The sequence below is a fragment of the Oncorhynchus clarkii genome, chromosome 19 (assembly GCF_045791955.1).
Source record: "Oncorhynchus clarkii lewisi isolate Uvic-CL-2024 chromosome 19, UVic_Ocla_1.0, whole genome shotgun sequence".
NCBI lineage: Eukaryota > Metazoa > Chordata > Actinopteri > Salmoniformes > Salmonidae > Oncorhynchus > Oncorhynchus clarkii.
Window position 1 is genome coordinate 44,431,729 of NC_092165.1, and position 8,148 is coordinate 44,439,876.

The 8,148-nt window shown below is 41.6% G+C and overlaps 1 protein-coding gene across 1 annotated transcript in view; it reads right to left on the bottom strand.

Annotated features, from left to right (window-relative positions):
- Positions 1 to 7,831, bottom strand: part of LOC139375271 (pleckstrin homology domain-containing family G member 3-like) — a 67,399-nt gene extending 59,568 nt beyond the window's left edge. The window contains exon 1 of the mRNA XM_071116888.1: positions 7,665 to 7,831. The gene's annotated coding sequence lies outside the window, so the exon portion shown is untranslated. The remainder of the gene's footprint in view (positions 1 to 7,664) is intronic.
- Between the last annotated feature and the right edge of the window lie 317 nt (positions 7,832 to 8,148).

Genomic DNA, 8,148 nt, shown 5'->3' on the forward strand with positions numbered 1-8,148 from the left:
AAATACTATTTGAGTAAAAGTATGTGGCTTTAAGTATACTTAAGTATCAAAAGTAAATGTATAAATCACTTAATTCCTTATATTAAGCAAAGGAGATGGCACCATTTTCTTGTTTTTAAAATTTACAGATAGCCAGGTTCACACTCCAACACTTAAAGATAATTTCCCAAAGATGCATGTGTTTAGTGAGTCAACCAGGTCAGAGGCAGTAGGGATGGCCACGTGTTCTCTTGATAAGTGCGTGAATTTTACAATTTTCCTGTCCTGCTAAGCATTCAAAATGTAATGAGTAATTTTGGTTGTCAGGGAAAATGTATGGAATAAAAAAGTACAACATTTTCTTCAGGAATGTCGTGAAGTAAAAGTTATCAAATATAAATAGTAAAGTACAGATACTCCAAAAAACAACTTAAGTAGTAATTTACACCACTGCTAATCTCTCAGAACCCTTACTGGTCAATGAGTGACTAGACAAGAAATAAGGGATCAAAAGGTAGTCCATTAAAATGCCAGATCCACAAAATATTTTAAATAAAAAACAAAATCAGAGAACACACTTGAATGGAAAAATAATGTTTATAAAAGGATATTCTAGCAAGAACAAGGTCAACAGTCATCGATCACCCCCAACCTACAGATTTACTGCATTTTAAACTTCTATACCTCATTATCCATCATCACATTTGCTGAGTTATGAAAACTGTAAAGTCCAAATCAAAACTTCCTTGAAATCCTTAGGTAACCACTAGCCAGGCTGACAGTTATGTGGAGTCGGCCATTTGTGCTGAAGCCAGCCTTCTTTACACACAAATGGAGAGCATTTGTTCCCACAGCTGATAAGTGTGTTAGCCGCAACCTGAACCTCCCTTCTGGAGATCTGGAGCTTGTTCTCTAAGTGGACACAGATGCCACCATGGATAATATGATGGTGTTTAAGTTAAAGCTGCAATAGATCACTTGGTCTGTAATACCCCTTTCAGCGAAGCAGATGACACCCCTTGTTCCTGTGATCTTATGGGTTTTTCCTGATCCAGACTGCCAGAGTTTAAATTCCAACAGGAACCTTATTCTAACAAATGACAAAGTTGTTATAGGCAGATGTTTCCATGAGATTATAGACTGTGCTCAGTTGAAGAGAGATTGGGAGATGAGGGGAATTCAAGTTGGGTCATTGTGTCCAATGCCCCACCCTAAACGTACACAAAGCATAACAAAAGGCTGACCCCGTCCTCCCTGTACTTCAGACCCAAAGCCTGGAATTCTTGACTGAATGGCTCCTTGGGGAGAGATTTGATTACTATCTGGGGAATATAATTCACCACTGACAGCTCCCAGTGTTACTAGGGATGTGAAACTTTGAACTAACAGAGGGCAGACTACAGAGGGTAGTAAGACAAGCCCAGACCTCTCCTCTGGGGAGACAAGCCAGACTCTGGGAAGATCTCAATTGCATTTTCTTCATGTCCCCTCAGTCTTATCAAAACCCATTGGATGAGAAAGCCAGAGGTCCCTCCCCTCTGACCTTCTCCGCCAAAGGGTTTTGAGAAAGAGACTCGGAGAGAGAGGACGTGAGGAGTAAGCAATTGAGATCTTCCCTCTCTGGAGAGGGTTACACAGAGGGTACAGAAAGGAAGTGACATTTAACCAACCAGTGAATTTCCTATTGAGTGCCACAGATAATTATATTGCATTTGAACCCTAAGGAATCATTTGGTAGGTCTTACTGACTGGGGGAGGTGTCCAGAGATAACGAAAATGTGAATAACGGCTGAATCTGATGGTGAAATGATTGTACTTTTTGCTACCTCCGCATCAGAGCAATTTCCATGCTGCATATGCATAAAATGAGTGTGCCTTGCCATTCCCGTCTTGACTCAGCTGCCCAATCATGCAGAGAAGCCTGCTCCCCATTACATGCAACAGCTAAATTGGCAAATTAACTGCTTCCGGGTGCGACATGAATCAAAGAAGCATTAGATAGCAGGCAGGCTAAGAATAGTGTGGTAGAATGTAAGCTGCTCCACCCCACAGTCAGCGAGAGACCACATAACATTCTCTTGTCCCCAAACAGTCTACCCAACAAGACTCAAGGGATTCTGGGAATACTAAACAAGCCTCCGGGATGTCCTCATTCAGACAGGACACGGTCAGGTGTTTATATTCAGAAAGTGAATAATAGAAATCTAATTGAGCTGACTGACGTCCAGGAGGTCTATAGACTGTCAGACAAATGTTTTCCAGTGGTAGCGCTGTCCATCTTGTCGACCTCTCTTAGCCATAGACATCAAACCAGTAAATAGTGATAGGAACATGTGGATGATGTCAGCACTATGGAAAAATTCCAATGGTGCATAAAGTCTGAAGTATTTCAATTTGAAGCGTGCTATAATTGTAGAATGGCACCATAAAACACTTAGGATCAAGTGTCCCCTTTCCCCACATTACTCCTGCACTATGACCCTGACATAGCCCACAAGAAACAAACAGCCTTTCATTCATTTCATTGGAGAACACAATTAACCAGACACTCCACTTCAATTAAACCAGCTCATTCTAGAATAGCATCTCCGCAACCTCTGACTCACAAGACATTTAACATATGAACTCTTCACTTTGGGCAGCTTTGTAATTAAAATTCAAAGCATGCTGCCGAAATGGGCCGATAAAAGATATGTCCCTCAACGCCCGTGAAGATCGTGCAATGTGTGGGCACAGCACTTACATATTTTAGTCATTTAGCAGCTGCTCTGATCCAGAGCGACTTACATTAGTGCATTCATCTTAAGTTAGCTAGGTGAAACATATACAATTGTAGAAAGTAGTGACGTGACAAATGGAAAAATTCAGATAAAACTATAAGAAAAAAAGGGTTTGGGTCTCAGTGTGTATTTTTCAGATGCTTAAGCATTGCACACCATTACTGTACCTCAATTCCACCTTACAAATTTGCATTTCACCACTTTCTCAAAGTATTTCCATACAAGACTTCACTGCTATCACTTGCCTTTCTCTGCTATTTTTCCAACTGTTAATGACGATTAAGTAGTGGTGGAGTAGACTCAAAAATAGATTTGGCTCGTTCCACGTCTCACTCCCAGTGTCGACTTCCATTTCTGTGTGTAAAGACTCCTAAGAGATTAAGTATTTCTGGAATGAGGGGACTGATTAGTTGTTGCACTTTCAAGAACACAAACACTTGCATCCTTCATATCGAGCTAGTGAGGGACAGAGATAGCGGAGGGGCACAGTATAGGCAGGTCGGCCACCAGGTAGACAGTCAGAACCATGCACTAGGCCCATCTATCAGTACGCAAAAGCTGTATCTCACAATGGAATGCTATATCTCACAACTACAGCACAGCAGGGCCTAATCAATGAAAAGGCTAGGATATTCTACACGCAACAGACCGAAGACTGAACACACACACAAACACACACACACACTTGCATCATTAGCGAAGAGAAAGAGCAGGCGAGCCGGCGTGAGGGAGAGGGGACAGGCAGAAAGAACCGTGGGCATTTCTTGGTAATCTGTATCTCAATGTCGTCTTGTCTGACTCGCAAATTCAACTTTCCCCATGCCTTTATAGTCTATCTTCTAGTTAGACTATAAAGGCAAAGAATCTGATTTATGATAACTGCAGTGGGATTTAAATTGTGGGAGAATTTTTTTGTTATCCTAGCCAAATTAGCGATCCCAATTTTGTTTAAACGTTTACACCCCCTAGAAGCAAGCACATTTTCCCACATAGTTAGAAAAGGTGATTTAGAATGGTCAATTAAAATACATAGGTGAAAAGTGGCATCTCCTTCATTGGCTATTGACAAGTTATAACCTTACTTCCAGTGCATTCGGAAAGTATTCAGACCTAGACTTTTTCCACCTTGTTACGTTATAGCCTTATTCTAAAAATGCATTAGTTTCCCCCCCCTCAATAATGACAAAGCAAAAGAAATGTTTGCTAATAACACAAAAAATCTAATCTAATTTACATAAGTAGTCAAACCCTTTACTCGATACTCTGTTGAAGCACCTTTGGCAGGAATTACAGCCTCGAGTCTTGGGTATGACGCTACAAGCTTGGCATACCTGTATTTGAGGAGTTTCTCCCATCCTTCTCAGCGGATCAACTCGAGCTCTGGCAAGGTGGATGGGGAGCGTTACTGCACAGTGGGTTCCCGAGTGGCGCAGCGGTCTACGGCACTGCATCTCATTGCAAGAGGCGTCACTACAGTCTCTGGTTCAAATCCAGGCTGTATCATATCCGGCCGTGATTGGGAGTCCCATAGGGCGGCGCACAATTGGCCCAGTGTTGTCCAAGTTTGGCAGTCATTGTAAATAAGAATTTGTTCTTAACTGACTTGACGATTTAAATAAAAAAATATAAAATGTAGGTCTCTCCAGAGATGTTTGATGGGGTTCAAGTCCGGGCTCTGGCTGGGCCACTCAAGGATATTCAGAGACTTGTCCCGGAGTCACTCCTGCATTGTCTGGGCTGTGTGCTTAGGGTCATTGTCATGTTGGAAGGTGAACTGTTAACCTGCTCAGGACCTCAGACTGGGTCTTCATCAAGGATCTCTGTACTTTGCTCTGTTCACCCTTCCCTCAATCCCGACTAGTCTCCCAGTCCCTGCCACTAAAAATATCCCTACAGCATGATGCTGCCACCCCCATTCTTACCGTAGGGATGGTTCCAGGTTTCCTCCAGACGTGACACTTGGCATTCAGGACGGAGTTCAATCTTGGTTTCATCAGACCAGAGAATCTTGTTTTTCATGGTCAGAATCCTTTAGGTGCTTATTGGCAAACTCCAAGTGCCTTTTACTGAGGTGTGGCTTCCATCTGGCCACTCTACCATAAAGGCCTGATTGGTGGAGTGCTGCAGAGATGGTTGCCCTCCTGGAAGGTTCTTCAATCTCCAGAAGAAATCCAGAGCTCTGTCAGAGTGACCATGGGGTTGGCCCTTCTCCCCCCGATTGCTCAGTTTGGCCAGACAGCCAGCTCTAGGTATAGTCCAAACCTTTCCATTTGAGAATGTTGGAGGCCACTGTATTCTTGGAGACCTTCAATGCTGCAGAAATGTTGTGGTACCCTTCCCCAGATATGTGCCTCGACACAATCCTGTTGTCTCAGAGCTCTACGGAGAAATCCATCGACCTCATGGCTTGGTTTTTGTGCCGACATGCACTGTCAACTGTGGGACCTTCTATATAGACTGGTGTGTGTCTTCTCAAATCAAGTCCAATTAATTGAATTAACCACTGGTGTACTCCAATCAAGTTGTAGAAACATCTCAAGGATGATCAATGGATACAGGATGCACAAGAGCTCAATTGAGTCTCATAGCAAAGGGTCTGAATACTTACATAAGGTATTTCAGGTTTATTTTTTATACATTTGCACACAAAAATAAAAAAAATAACGTTTTTTGCGTTATCATTGGTGTATTGTGTGTAGATTGAATAAATTATAAAAATCTTCATCAATTTTAGAATAAGGCTGTAACGTAACAAAATGTGGGAAAAATGGAATCGGGTCTAAATACTTCCCGAAAGTACTCAATATAGTTTACATATCAATTTAAGCCAATCGAGTTTGTTTGGCCCCATAGTTACACAACCAATCAACCCAGAAATAGTAGCAATATTTCAGACTCATCTCAAAGTTGCACTACAGTCAACTGAAATACATTAGGCCCTAATCTACATTACATTAGGCCCTAACTTCACATGACTGGGAATACAGATATGCATCACAGATACAAAAACAAAACAAAAAAAATACTAGAAAAATGATGACCGCCATTTGCCTCATGCAGTGCGACACAGCTCCTTCGGATAGAGTTCACCAGGCTATTGTTTGTGGCCTGTGGAATGTTGTCGCACTCTTCAATGGCTGTGCGAAGTTGCCGTCACTAGTCAATCCAGAGCATTTCAAACATGCTCAACGGGTGGCATGTATGGTGAGAGTGCAGTTCATGTATGAACTGGGACATTTTCATCTTCCAGGAAGTGTACAGTGTGACATTGTGTTGTGTGACAAAACTATACATTCTAGATTGGCCTTTTGTCCCCAGCACAAAGTGAACTTGTGTAATGATCATGCTGTTTAATCATCTTCTTGATATGCCACACCTGTCAGGTGGATGGATTATCTTGGCAAAGGAGAAATGTTCACTAACAGGGATGTAAGCTTTATGTTCAGTGTATATTTTCCATAACCTAAAATATTGTTGTTTCAACTGTTTGAAGCTGGTGTACAAACCCGAAAGTAAGACACAAAAGCAAAAACCTGAACGGGAAACATAGAAATAGGGCACATAGAACTTATCTACAGCTTCTTAGACTTGCTTTCAAGTAGAATGATAGGAATGTGAGTAATACTGTAGATCTGTGTAAATTTGGTCAGGTTGCATACTGCCACTAAGTCTCAAAATATCTATTTTTTTTGTTGCCATATTTAGTCTCCCAGGCAACTATCCAGGAAAGGTGATCTCTGCAGCTGTTCAAAGTTCAGTCATAGAATGTTCTTTTTTTAGAACATACATAAATTATCAGTACCAAAATGTACTCTTAGCAGGGATCTAAGCTTTTAGCCTGACTCAGTGGAGTTAAAGAACTGACAGTTTTAGATTATAGGTCATTTAATGGTCAGTGCAATCCAGAATCCTTAGGACATCCCTACCCTAAACCCAAACCCTTACATGCTGACCAGACCGGACACGTCGCAAAATACATTTAGAAATCCATGTTAATCAATTATTGCACCCACACTGCTCATGCTCGCCAACGAACATCTGCGATGCCAAGGGCTAAATTAGAACTCCTTTCTATTTGACACAGATCGTGCTGACACGATCTGTGTCAGAAACTAGCTAAATTGTCATACATGTTTTAATGCTTTTCGACCTGTCCCCAAATTTTTGTCATTGGTGGTTCAGAGTTTGTTTTGACATTTGAACGTGCTTGTCGTGATCGCGTTAGGTGTAGGGGAACAGAATAAACGTATGCACGATAGCGCACGCGCGCAGCCGGTTTGGGTTCCGTGTTACACATTTCAACTTCAAAAGGGTAGGGAAGTTCCAAGGATCTCAGATAGCACACCGTTATTTAATCCACATGGAATTTGACTAAATCTCCACATGCAACAGCAGGTCCACCTGCCTAGCAATGCAGTAGGCTACCCTGTTGAAGTAGGGGAGCTTAATGGATATTTGACACTGCCATATCATGGACAGGAGTCCTAACTTGAACATGTTAAATAAATAAAAATCATAATATACCTACCTATAGGCGACTTTTGTCATTTCAATAGTAAAGGACTGGTGTGTTTTTTTATAGCCTAAATAATACAACATAGCACTTTTACCTCATCCTGTCAAAACAGGTTGGCATATTTCACGTGTTGTGGTAGATTCTGGGTGAAAAGCGTTTCAGAGCAGTGAGGTCTCGAGACGCAGATTTACCAAATCAATTACGGCTTTGACTGAATAAATTGATAGGCTCTACACCACAATGCGGCATAAACTCCTGAAGAAAAGCAGTGTTGTATCGACCATGCATGCACTTCATGTTGTGTAGGCTTTTCATAAGGAAATTCGAGAGTCGAACCGTCTGATTCACGAATGTTTCCCCGGTTATTAGAGTTCATTACAAACACTTACCAAATGTTTGAGTATGTAGTCGTCTGTCTGTGAACCTCCGAACGTGTAGGTCAAGTTTTTCTGTAGACTATAATTTCGGTTTTAGTTTTCCATAGATTAACTCACATTGTCAAACACATAAATCCTCCGCACAGCCCAGTTGTCCTCTACTGACTCCACAGCTGAGCCGAACACATATCAAAGTACAGCGAGCAATGGGTCAAAGACCGCCTACTTCCAAAGCACGCAATCTAATCGAGAGTGGTAGAATTTGCTAGCTCAAATTGTCTAATTAAAGTTTGCTTTAAAACAGCAGGCCAATTCTGATTTTTATTTCACTAATCGGTATTTTGACCAATCAGATAAGCTCTAAAACAAAGATCTGATTGGTCAAAAGACCAATAAGTGGGGGGGGGGGGGGGGGGAAATCAGAAATGTGCTGTTTGTCTGGTTTATACTGCCTCAAATACTGTTTTTATTTGCCTCAAAGGGTGAGTGAATAATA